Below are 13,240 nucleotides of genomic sequence, written 5' to 3' on the forward strand. Positions count from 1 at the left end.
AGACAGACTTCTCGGAATTTCATGGGTCACATCACCCAGCTTCGTGAGCTTGGTTTCTGTTTCCAGGGCTGCTTTCATCAGCTGCTAAACTACCAAGCCCTCCTTGTGCACTCACAGAGCAGAGCCCCTTCCCCAAGGTTCTTCCACGGTTCAGTCTGACACTCAGCTAAACGGAAGCACTGGGTGGAAATCTGCCCTCCGGGGCTTCTGAGGTGAGACCTTCACATAGAGATTTCAGTCCAGGGCCCCAAAGTCAAATGTAGTCCCTGCCGTCCTGGACACTTCCAAAAGGCTACTTTGGGGTAGACAATGGTCCAGCCAGAGGACAGAATACAGGAAGACTTGGGACAATGAAGACAGCTTGGAGCAGCACACCCTGCAGAGGTTCTGCCCGGCACTTTGCCTAGCTAGCTGCCCCTGACATAGCCACCATTAGAGACCTATGTCTCTATACATAGGGACCCACAGGGGCTGAGCCAGCCTAGCCAAAGCATTCTAAGCAGCTCTCCTCATGTCCATGGCTGGCTCCAAAGGAAACCAAGAGGGACCCACAGCCCTAACTAGACCCACCACCAGATCCTTCCCCAGCCCAGACCCTTTAGTTGGCAGCCTCTAGAAGGGGGCCCCAGGACATCGACGGTCTGGGTTTGTGGCCAGCAGCCACCTCCCAGCCACTTCCTCCCACTTTCACATAGAAGCACTCCCAGCAGGTCTGCTGAGTGGCAAGGTGCTGGGATCTGGCTTCTCATGTCATTGAAGCCAAGGTCAGTGGCCCTCGTTCCAGGTGCAACAACCCCCAATTGAATGGTCACAGCTGTTCCTGGCTCACAAGATCCTCCAGGATCCCAACAAAAAGACACCTCAACCCCCCTGAGCCAGTCAGGACCAAAGATGACAGGCTGGCTGACTTCATATGACATGAGACTGTTTGCTCTAAAAACGCTTCAGAGTCAAACACAGAGGTTCACATGGTGAGGAGCACATCATCCTTCACCTCGGCTCCAGGCAGCAGCTCCATCCTTAAGGCCCTTGTAAACCACACCCCCAAGGCAGTGGGCACCCTCGCCTTCTCCAGGATGCCCACCCATCCTGCCTCTGGACCCAGAATAAGCCAGAGTCACTTTTCTTCCAGAAAAGTAAAGCCAGGAGCCCCACCTGTTGCTCTGACTTGTGGGATACCCTCCCCAAGCCTCTTCTGAACAGCATCCTGGTCTCAGGCAATGTGTGCAAACTCTCAGATCCATCCTTGCATGTCTCCAATCGCAGAACAGCGCTAGACGGTAGCAGACAGCAGCTTCTCCCTCCACCCTGCTGGGCACTGAAGCCCAGAACTGGAGAGCCCCTCAGTCTCTTCTCGGCCATCACTTCCACCCACAGGGGAGCAGTCTCCAGCTTTCCCTGGGGCTCCGGCTTGCCTGCACCCAGACCACGCAGCAACCACAGGGCACACCAATCCCACTCCAGCATTCAGCAGCCCCTGGACCTGATAACTGGTTTACAGTCAGGCACCTGAGTCCAGATGACAAAACCAAACAAGTCCCTGTGCACCGGGGCCTGAGGACAGAGAGAAACCAACACCCAGCTCTGAATCTCCACTTCACCAACAACCAGCCGTGTAACCCCATACCTCACAGTGTCTGTCAGGCAGGTCCCTGGAACTAGGGATTACACCAAGGAACTCAGCCAGTGCCTGCTTAGCACAGCAGTCAGCTGTGAGCACCCACCTTATATACACAGGCCCACACAGAAGAGATGAGGGAAGCAGAGACACCAGGTCCCGAGGACCACCACTTGAGCTTCCAGAACCACCTGTACCTGAAGCCACAGCTCCCCACATTTCTACACTTACAAGAGGCAACACATCCCCTCACCACTGGATGCAGGTGGTGCTGAGGTTTCGGTCACAACCCAGGAGTTGTAGGAATCAGTCACATGAGCAACCTGCTACTTAAATTGTTAACCTCACCTCAACCGTTCACTGGATTTGCTGGCTAATTGAGAGGGTGGGGATGGGAGGATTGCAAGTGTGTGGGCCACAGGTCTTGTTTCCTGGACAGTCCCGGCCTATTCCTGAACCACCCACACTCCAAATAGCCCCCGCCCACTCCCCTCTTCTTCCCAGGGGATCCCAAATCCACAGAACTCCCACCACGGCTAAAAGGAAGACCACTGGGATGGGGAAGGAGTACCAACCACCCAGACCTAGGGACAAAGGTCTCATCCTGGCCAGGGACAGCATCCCCCAACAGTGGCCCAGAACACAAGACCGTGTCCTCTGGAGTTCACATCTCATTGCCATGACTTGCTTCTGGTGTAGAACACGGAGCTACAGGACTTCATGTTTGCCCCACTGAGTTTCTGCCTGGCTTGGCCCCACTGGTTTCTATCCCCGCCACCCCTGTTTCTACCTCTTGGAATTAGAATGTTTATCCTGTGCCATTGTGTATCAGAAGACTTTAACTTTTCTTGATTTTTGCACGGGCTCACAGCTAAGCGTTTGCCTTAAGTCTCAGAGGAAATTCTGAATTTGGACATTTTGGCAGTGCCAAAACTGTTAGGACTTCAGCAACTCTTAGAGATGGACTAAATGCATTTTGCATAAAGAGATGAGCATGAATTTGGGGGGCCCCAGGGACAGAATGCTACGCTTTATATCTGGATATAAACCTAAAGCTCTATGTGATCATGAGCAGAACCTTCGAATTATAAAGACATTGTAGCTGACTTACTGTTAGGAGCTGGGGTCTGGCCAAAGAAGAGGGTCACTCTGGAGGGGACCCAGAAGATTATAGCTCCCTTCCTGGCCTCTCCCTTGACTCTCTCTGCTTCTTGGCCACCACACCATGAGCTGCTTCTCCTCTCCCATGCTGCCCTGCCTGGGAGCCAGCCAACTCTGGACTGAAAACCTCTGCAAACTGTGAGCCAAAATAAACCTTTCATCCTTGAAATAGTGAGTGTCAGACACAGTGACAAGAAAAATAACTAAAACAGGAACCATCCTCTGTCTTCATGAACAAAGGAAAAAAAACATCTGTAATGGTCAACAGCATGGATGCTGGAGTCACTCAGACTGACATCCAAACCCAGGAAGCAGCAGCTGTGAAACTCCAGGAAGGTGACTTACCTTCTCTGAGTCTCAGTTTCCATAGATGGACTGAGTGCTGCAAGGAATGCTGGGATAGCATGAAGCTGCAGCTCCATAAACGGGCTGGGACCTCCAAGGCTAAATGACTTTGCACCAGAGTCTGTGGACCTATAAACGTGCACTTTAGGAGGACACCAGGACCCATAGGTCAGCACCCCAAGAAAAGGATCACATTCCTCACTGATTTACGAAGGCCAGGAGCAGACTCTGGACCCTTCACCCCACCCCAAGGCTTTAGCCCTCCCTGAATCAGCAAGGGGACCTCCCCAAAGCATCTTGAGCTCCCATCACAGCCTGGGCCTTGGCTCAAGGCCAAGGTAAGGAAAAGATGCAGGATGCTGAACTTATTTCCGATAGGCCCAGATGGCCCCTTCCCAGGCCTGTTTCTAGGAAGGTACAAGAGGCCTCTGATAGGATGACCAGCAAGAATCCCACGACAAATATTAATGTTTTTAAAACAACTTTAAAGCAAGAAAACATTCATGTCAGCTGGACAGCTTTCAAACCTAAGATACCCCTGCCACTCTACAATTTGGGCTGAACTGTATCACCCTTCAGAGCTTCTGCCCCCTCCTCTGTAAGTCAGTGTCAGAGTTTGGGGTGAGAAGGAAATTCTACCGGGAGAGGAACTACAGGCATACAACACTTCATTCCTCACAAAGCCCTGAGCCCAGGGCTCTGAGAGGCACCCAGCCTTTGTGAAAAGCTGTCTCATGAAAACAGCCTTGCGGTTGAACAACCCCCAAGAAAGGCTCACGCAGCGCCCCTGATCCCCCTCCCCGATGGCTAGCACACAGCAGGCACTCAGTAAATACCTGTGGCAAAGGCGTGTGAAGGAATGAACGGGGTGCTTTTTAAAAGGAAGGTGCTAGACCCACCCTAGATCCTGGGGCAGAGGGGAGGCTGGGAACCACCTAAACAAGTGTTCAGGGTGGAACCCAGCCCTGGCTGCCAACGGAAACCCAGAGTGAGGCAGAAACAAAAGCGAAAGTGCCACACAGCATTCTCTCTGCACCCCTGCATCCACCTGCCCACCTTGGCCCTCCTGGAAAGCAGTGAACTGGTCCCTGGAAAAGAGCAAGAGACCGCCTGTCTGCCCTCGGCCGTGGCTCACCCAACATCAAGGAGCCTGTGCCCAACCTGGGGAGGACCCCAGGACAGGAATCCTGTCATTCATCAAGCACTGCCATGCTCACTAGCCCAGCGGGGTGCTACACCCACTTCAAACAGAAGAGCAGAGGCTGGGGAGGCATCATCATCTGCCAGTCATTCGCAGCCAGCTGGCCAAGTGCAGAGCTCTGAATCCACTGCCACCCCAGCCAACTACCTCCCCTCTGGGCCCAAACACTGAACACAGAGTATGCCCAGAAAAGAGCCCCTTGATTTTCTTCTGAAATTGGTACCAAGCCAACGCTGGCTGCTTTTTACATTGAAGTTGGAGACCTGGCAGGTTGGAAACAGCAAGGCTTCAGCAGTCAACCAATGTTGAGGATAAATCCCAGCCCTGACACACCACTTCACCTCTCCTGGAGCCTCTGTGTTCTCACCAAGCAAATGGGCACAGATTCCCTTCTTGGAGGGCATGTCTCCCTCTACAATGGCACCTGCCCTGTGGAAAGTTCTCGATGTCTCTGAGATCTGGTGTGAGCTACTGACATGTAAAGAAGCAGAGGGAAGCAAAGCACAGCAGCACCACAGCCCAGGTCCTGGCGGTGCAGCGTGGCCCAGACCACAGGCAGACAGCGGCTGGTGCCTTCACAGGGCAAACTGCAAGCGAAAACACCTGAGGCTGCGGTGCCACCTCCCCCAGCCCCAGCCTGATAATCAGCATCACACCTGGCCAGGCGGTCCCCAGGAATGTCTCATGTGCAAAACTAGCTCCTTTGGGGCCTCCAGACCTACCGTACAGTACACTGCAGAGCAAACCAGCAGCCAGAGGCAAGAAATCTTAGAAACTGGGGAGAAATGATTTCCTAAAAGGTAGCAACCAGCAGGCAGAGCTGAGTGGAAGCTCAGCCCCACCCTAGTCCTCCCACCGAGGGACAAACTCCAGACTCAGCGGGCTGCTAATGCTAGACTAGGGTGTCCCAGCAAGCCCCAGGGACAGAGACCTGGGAATCACTACTCCACAGCCAGGGGCTCTCTGGACAGGTGCCACCCCAGAAACCTTCACCTCCAACACTCCCTCATGGACAGGCCCTGACCCCAAGACGCCCACAGCAAAGAGACCAGCTTAGCCTTGGTTCAGACTTGCTTAATCAGTGCTTCCCATGCCTGACAGTTGTGGGGGGAGGCCAAGTGACACACTTAAGAAATGACAGTTTCAGTTTCCCAGAAGAATCAAAAGGACACTCGACAAGGAGATTCCCAGCACCCTTCCCTGAAGAACCTTCATCTTCTGGGAGAGCTGGACACAGAGGTATGCGTCCCCCCCAGGGCCCTGGCTGCCCACCGCTGGGCAGACCCCGTTGCTATGTGGCAGACAAATGACTGCCAACATGTAGAAGCTTCAGCTGGGGCTTCCTTCCACCCATCACCTCGGAGCACCTGAGACCTACCCTGAGCTCCAGACGAAGTCAGCGAACCTAGGGCCCTTCACAGCTGATTTCCTGAACACAAGGGCTGGACTGAGGCAGGCAGAGGGACTGTGCGACCTCCTGTCCTCACCCCTAGCACACAGCTATGCTCCTTCAGGTGGGAGGTCACAGTCTCTGTCAGGAAAGACTGGGTGGTCACCCTGATCCCTCCTCTGACCGCCCTGTCACTGACACCAGCCACACTTATGACCAGAAAGGTTTCTGGGACCATGCACATAAAACACAGGACCAAAGTAACCAGGCTGTGTGGCCTCTAGGCAGGGGACACTGCCCAATCTGTGGGCTTTTCAGCTCTCGGATGGAGCTCTAGTCCCTCTCAGTACATCACCTCCCCAGAGAAGCCTTCACTAATAAGAGTAGCCCAGTCATGCCTGCCACACTGCCACACCACGCTCTCAGGTTTGCAGCTTCCTGGCTCTACTCCCACCCTGCGGGAGGTTAAATGCATCTGAGTGCTGCCTCACCTGGTCTCCCCCATCTCTCCAGCAGGGCGAGGCCCAGCAGCAGCACAGGGCCACAGGGCCACAAGGCCACATGCTAGGATTTGCCAAGTGTAGAAGACAACAAAGTCCACTATCCCTCCTGACCTGGGACTCACCGCCCTGGGGCTTCCCTCCTGGCCCAGAATACTGTACTCCAGAGTCACTCAGGCCTTTGGGACACAGGCCTTTGTCCTGCCGAAAAAGCTTCTAAACAAGAAGCAGTTCCCGGATGCCCTAACATACTCTTTTGAGTTCCAACATGCACTGTCCTAAACACTGGGGTTTCAGCAATAAATAAGACTGCCCAAGGACTACACTTTCTTTAAGGGGAGACAGACAATAAGCAACACACTGCACAAGTCAGAAGCCCAGCAGTCGGAATCACTAAGCATTACTGAAAATTCCAGTGAGTAAAGAGGCGGGGGAGCGATCTTTGTGAAGGCCTTTGTCCTGACTCCATATCCTGATTCACCCTACAGGGACAGCTGGCAGCTGCTCCGAGGAGAGCCCCTGGACACCCTGGCCCGTTAAGAGGGTGGGACCGTCAGCATTCATGGGGCACGGGACGGCAAGAACGTGGGGCTCCCTCCTGGAAGTGGCGCTGAAATCTCCACCGCCTGTGACAGATACACCTCACTGAACCCTAAATGCAGGGTGGAGTTCTGGGGAGCTGTCACAATCCCCAGCCTGGCACCAGGACGGGCTCACAGAAGCCCGTCTGTGAGGCCCCGCGGGGGAGCACGGGCCACAAAGGCTGCTTTCTGAGGAGGCTTGCAGCAGGCACGACAAAGCCCCAGATAAGATTCTAGCAGCCCAGTGGCAACAGCCCGCCTGCTCCAGTCGGCACCCTCCTTCACGGCAGCGTGCAGGAAGGGCAACCTTGGAGGGAGGCTTTGGTCCTTAGCACAGGGGGAGCCCTCTGCCCCTCTGGTGACTTTGGACCAGCCATTTCAGCCTGCAGAGACCCTGGGCTTCCCCACAGAGGTCTAGCACCTGTCCCAAATTGAGGTCACAAACCCCCAGCCCAGGTCTCCAAGGACCAGGGAGATGAAGAATTGGGTGAGTCCAACTCCTACAGAAGGGATAAGGTGCTTCTGATGGTGGCTCTGCCAGTGAAGGAAGGAGGTGCACATGTCGTGTTTATTTCTAAAATAAATCTTACTTCTAAAAAGGAAGTATTAGCCAGGCATGGTACCTCACACCTGTAATCCCAGCATTTGAGAGGCTGAGGCAGGAGGATTGTTGCAAGTTCGAGACCAGCCTGGGCTACACAGTGAGCTCAAGGCCAGCCTGAACTGCATAGAGAGACCCTATCTCAAAAACACAAAAATTAAAAAATAAAAAAGTATTTATAAAGTACCTCAAAAGCTAGTTGCATTCAAAAGATGAGCGGGAAGGGTAGGGTGTGTTGACACAAACCTGTAATTCCAGCACTCAAGAAGCTGAGGCAAGGGGCTGGGGATTTAGCTCAGCGGCATAAGTACCTGCCTTGCAAGTAGGCAGTCATGAGTTCAATCCCTGGTACCGGAAAAAAAAAAAAAAAAAAAAACGAAAAAGACAAAAACAAACAAACAACAACAAAAATAAGATGAGTGGGAAAAGAATCATACATTCAACTGTCATTCAACAAATGGTCCAGGGAGCTGTACCATGTACCACCAAGCACATCCTGAGGTTTTTACAGAATGCCCCAAACCTGCTAAGACCGATAGACGAAATAACTAACCAGTGGGGGCTGGGGAGCTCAGGGTTAGGACCAGAGGCACAGTTGTGCTATGCCAGTGAGCCCAGCCCACCCTGGTGCCTGCCCAGTGCCCAGGCAGCCTCTAACAATGTGAACTGCTTGATCTCACTCTGGAGTTCAGAGCTGGCTTCTCACCTGGTATCTGTCCAAGTGCTCTGCTGAAGAAAGTGCCCCTCCCCCACCACTGCCATTCACTGTCACAGGGCTGAAACCGCGAAAGCCAGACCAACTCTGTGAGCAATTTCAGAACTTGAACAAAAACCTTAAATGTCTGCCCTGTGACCCAGCACTCACTCATCCAGGGATGTCCACCTACAGATGGCACAGGTACTAACTAGCAAGCTGTCTCCACCAGCCAAAGCCCACAGTATAAGCAGTACTGTGCCACCGGTTTGTCTTTTTTTTTTTCCTGTCTTTTTGAGACAGGTCTCTATGCAGCTCAGGCTGCCTTGAGCTCACTTCATAGCCCAGGCTGGTCTCGAACTCACCATGATCCTCCTGCCTCAGCCCCCAAGTGCTGGGATTACAGGCGCATGCACCACACCCGGGATTGTGTTAGCATTTAGAAAAAAAAAAGTAACACCAGATCTTTTCTAATGGAAACCATTTTCTCCAAGACACACTACCCCTGTGACAAACACGCACACAGCAGTGCGCTGGAGAGAGGCCTGCACCAGAGGGTGCCCTGTGCTGGCAGGACCTCCCCTGAAGGGCTGCAAACTCAAGACGGGAGGCTGACTTCTCACTGCGTGCTTTCTGCCCTCTGAATATTTTTTAACACATTCACGTATTAAACATTCAAAGAGAAAGAGAAAACAAGAAATGTTAGCTAATAATAGTATTATGATTACTGATAAAGGCACAGCATTTTCAGGAAATCTAACATAAACTCCTTTTAATCTCCAAGCTTGAAACAAATGAGAGTAGCACCCTGCTCGCAAAATTTTCGCAACTTCCCTACCCATAACATAGGTGAGATTCAGACTGAGGCCCAGGCAACAGAGCCACCAGGTGGGGTGGGCACCTCCTTGGCGGAGCCCACTGACCTGAGAGGGTGGAGTCCACAAACCCCACACAGCAGCAAGGTGGGCAGCCAGCACCCATCCCAGGCCTCAGGGCCCAGCGCCAGCCCCAAATCTAAGAACACCAACACCAAAGAGACATCACGTGGGTGGTCAGCTCCACTGCCAGGCCCCAGAGCGAGGCAGTCTCATCAAAGACAACCTGTGTCCAGACGCAGTTGGCTCGCGCTGCGGCTCGGTTAGGGATATTCCCCATGTGCCACTGCAGAGGATGCCTACGTACCTCAGGATCCCTGCCCGCCCACACCTCCGAGGCAAATCCAACCACTAAACAAATGAAAAATACCAACCCAGACAGTCGGATGGCATCACTTAATCTGAGAAAAGATCTCCTTCCTCCCCCTGCAGAATCTCACAGACAAATTCCAGCCCAGAATACTAAGCCAAAAAAAAAAAGCAACAACGAAGCCATCCCAGCAGAAAGCAGCCTCGCGATGGCCTACTTTAAAGGAAGAAGTGGGGGTGGGGATAGGGCTGCTGGGAGAGTGCTTGCCCAGCATGCGTGAGACTTAGTTTGATCCCCAACACTGCACCAAAAATAAAAAGGAAAAAATGCAGGGCCTGAGGGGAAGGACAGTCGCAGCAACACCCCAGTTTACTGTAATACACCAGACTCCCCGCCCTGTGAGGGCAGGGGCACCCCACCCCCACCCCCAACCACTGCATCCCAACCCGCTAACACCAGGCCCGGACTCCAGAAGGAGCTCAAGTAAACAGGAGCATCAACAAACCCTCCCTTTTGGTGGGAAAGGACTCGGCGTCACTTGGTCCGAGATGGCTCTGAGACCACATTCCCCCCATGTTTCTCGAAGACAAGAACCTCCCACACATCCTTCTGCCACACAGCCTCCAGGAAGCCCTTGCCTCACCTGGCCAGGAAAAGACACTTCACAAACACCAGGCTGAGCCAGGCGTGCCGGCGCAGGCACTGAGGCAGGAGGCTCAGCAAGAGTTCAAGCCCAGCCTAGGCTACATAGGGAGGGCAAGGCCAGCCTGAACGACGTGGCAAGATCCTGCCTCAGAAAACTAAAAAACAAGCAAACAAACCATAAGGCTGCATTCTGGAGAGGACTTGAGTTCAGGGAAATCCTCCAAGTGGCCATGCAAGTTCCTTACACTTCCTGAGCCTCGTCCTATCCCTTTGTCCCTGGCTGCTGGAAGGATGAGATAAAATGAAGCACCTCATTAAAAGTCAGTTATAGGCAGGGGATTTAGCTCAGTGGCATAAGTGCCTGCTTGGCAAACGCAAGGTCATGAGTTCGATCCCTGGCACCAAAAAGAAAAGAAAAAAGTCAGTTATAGAACTGGGCATGGTGGCACACTCTTGTAATCTCAGCACTTGGGAGGCTGAGGCAGGCAGATCTTTGCATGTTCAAGACCAGCCAAGGCTAGCCTGAACCACATAGTGAGACCGTCTCAAAATGACAAAAATAGGTCAGTTATCATTGCAGTACAGATGGACAGTGTTCACCCGCATTTCATACCAAAGAGCTTCATGAAGTCAAGTGCCGCTGACACCACCTTCTGCGACACAGGCCTAGCTGCAGAAAGAAGTGGGAAGGAGAGGAGCTGGTGGCGAGAGGCATAGAAAACACCCACAAAGGGAGTCAGCTAGCATTCCCCCAATGGGTGCTGCAGAGAACCAACCAATACAAACCGTCTTAAAATCACCCAATATTCTCAATCCATATCTTTACCTCTCCACTTCCCTTCTGAGCCTCTTCTGCATTTTGCAAAAGCCACAGAGGGTAGGAGGGAGCCACAAAGTTGCTCCCAGGTAAGGGACAGAGAGGAGCTGGGAGAGATAAAAGAACTCAACTTGTGTCTCCATACAGAGGGGAAGACACAGAGAAGGAAAGGAACAGAAGGCAGCACCCAAATCTGGCTGACTCAAAGCCCCCTCTGCTGGGAGGACAGAGGCCTCATCCTATGAGGACAAGGGCTCGGCCCCGCACCTGCCTAAATGGATGGGCGCTTCCCAGGACTTAGCCATCTACTGACCCCTGCCTTGTAGAGCAGGACATTAGTTTTCTCAGGGTTCAACTCAGGAAAGTATCGCTGGGGACAAGACAGCAGAGGCGGGGGCCCTGGGAAGATAATGAGGGCACCTTCTGCTGGAGGCTCCGGGGGAGAGAACAGGGCTCTCTGAGCTGTGTCAAGGCCTCCAGCTTGAGCTCCTTGTAGAAGCATGGAGCCTGCTCACCTCTCACCACTGTCCTACCTGTACGACAAGGGCTGGGAAAAATGATCTGTTCCTGTCGAGATAAGGTATTTTTGATTTTAGTTTTGGTTTTGGTTTTAGTTTTGTTTTGTTTCATTTTGTTTCTTTGGTTTTTGGTTGTTTTGTTTGATTTTGAGACAGAGATTTGCTATGAAGCTCAGAATGGCCTCAAACTCATGGTAATCCTCCTGCCCCAGCTTCCCGAGTACTGGGAACACAGACATGTGTCACCATGCCTGATCTAGATAAGGATTCTACAAGACATGACATTCAGCTGGACAACTAACTCATTGCAATCCAGTCAAGCACCAAAACTGCCCTGAGCACTCAGAATACAGCCCCAAGGCATCTCCAACTGTGCCTGGGCTTTGGGAAATTCACAGACAATTCATCATCCACCAACATAGCAACACTGCACCCCCGGACTCTGGATGTCTAACCTATGACAACATGCATCCGCATCTTGGTCCACTAAAATGTCAGGGATATTCACACCAAACAAAACCCAGCAAAAGACCCGGGTCACCATGTCAACAGATGGAGCATTTTGCATGGCCACCAGGGGGCACTGCCCTGGGAATAACGAAGCAACAGAAAAACTCTTTTTGGTGTTTTCTTTTTCTTCTTAAGCTTGAGGAGCAAAACCTCTAAAGCTTGACGAATGAAAACATAAAGTGGGATTCCTTTGGTTCTAGAATGGCCCCAGGTCTTCTGCCTTCTCTCTGAAGTCAGCATTTGGACAAAGGAAGGTAACTAGACAATTGAACTTAATCCTCTCAGAGAAATTAAGGCTCTCCTCTAACTTCCCCCCAGAATGTTTTCCATCATGGGGTGTCCTGAAGCTAACCATCCCTTTAAAGGTAGGGTATTAACAAGACGAGGAGGCGACCTGCAGGTCCTACATGAAGGCCCTGGGCTGTCCAGTCTGTCTTCTCACATCAGCTAGCCACCTGGTGAAACATACCCAGCCAGGCAAATACCCAGAATGATACAAGCTCAGACAGCTACCAGTAGAGAGGGTCACAGGAAAGATCAACTGAGATTCCCCAGGTCTTATTCCAGACAGGGGGAGCTCCAGCGCCCCACATCAAAACTGGACTTCCAGAACAGCCTCTCCACGTTTCCCCAGTGTCCATGGCACCCTTTTCACAGTAAGTGGATTTACAATTCAGGGTTCAAGCTTCCTTTCCTAACATTCCCAAAGCTATGGCTGTGATTCCTGCTGATTCCCATGGGTGTTCCCAGGGCTACTCTGCATGCTTGCAGACTACATGGAGCCTTCTCTCTCCTAAGGAAGCCTGTCTGGGAGGAAAGAGCCAAACCCACCCCAGAATCAGGAGCTCTCGTAGGCCAGACTCGTCCCTCCGGCTGCCGGAGAAGGCTGTGCGTAGGGCTCACATAGGGCAGAGGAACACCAGGCCCTTGGGGCAGCTGTGAGGGGCACTGAGGTGCTGCCAGGCCTGTCTGCGTGTGCCAACTCAGCCCCTTGCCTCTGGCACCAGGCAATAAGGAAAACCAACCAGTCGCTTGTCCAAGATGTTTGGGGACCCACCACAGATGAAAATGCAAGTTGGGCACATTTTCAAAAACCAAATCTATTAAGTGGAGTCACTACATAACAAAAGGTTTCCACCTGGAGTTTGCAAAATGCCCAGGGAGGCGGGGATTACATTAGGCGAAAGGGACTTAAGTAATAGATTTTCAGTGGGGCAAAGCCACAGTCACAGAGCAAAGCAAGACATACCTGAACCAACACTTGGCACTTGGTAATTTATTAAAAATATGATCTATGAAAGCCCAGTCCCCACCACAGAGCTCCAGCATGGAAGGGGGACCCAACCCAGATGGCTGGAAGGCCATTCTGCTCCACATACTTTTACCCAGCACCCTCTAGGCACCAGCTACGCCGATCCCTGGGAGCCCCGGGTATGGCATCCCACCCTTCTGCTGAAGGGTTCCCCTTCTCAGA

At 52.5% G+C, this 13,240-nt stretch overlaps 1 protein-coding gene across 3 annotated transcripts in view; it reads right to left on the reverse strand.

Moving 5' to 3' along the window:
* The window catches only part of Itpk1 (inositol-tetrakisphosphate 1-kinase), a 144,286-nt gene that overhangs the window by 130,242 nt on the left and 804 nt on the right, over nucleotides 1-13,240 (reverse strand). The gene's annotated exons all lie outside the window — the stretch shown is intronic.

Source organism: Cavia porcellus, unplaced genomic scaffold, assembly GCF_034190915.1.
Source record: "Cavia porcellus strain 051 isolate PalLab524CR breed Dunkin Hartley unplaced genomic scaffold, mCavPor4.1 scaffold_31, whole genome shotgun sequence".
Classification (NCBI taxonomy): domain Eukaryota; kingdom Metazoa; phylum Chordata; class Mammalia; order Rodentia; family Caviidae; genus Cavia; species Cavia porcellus.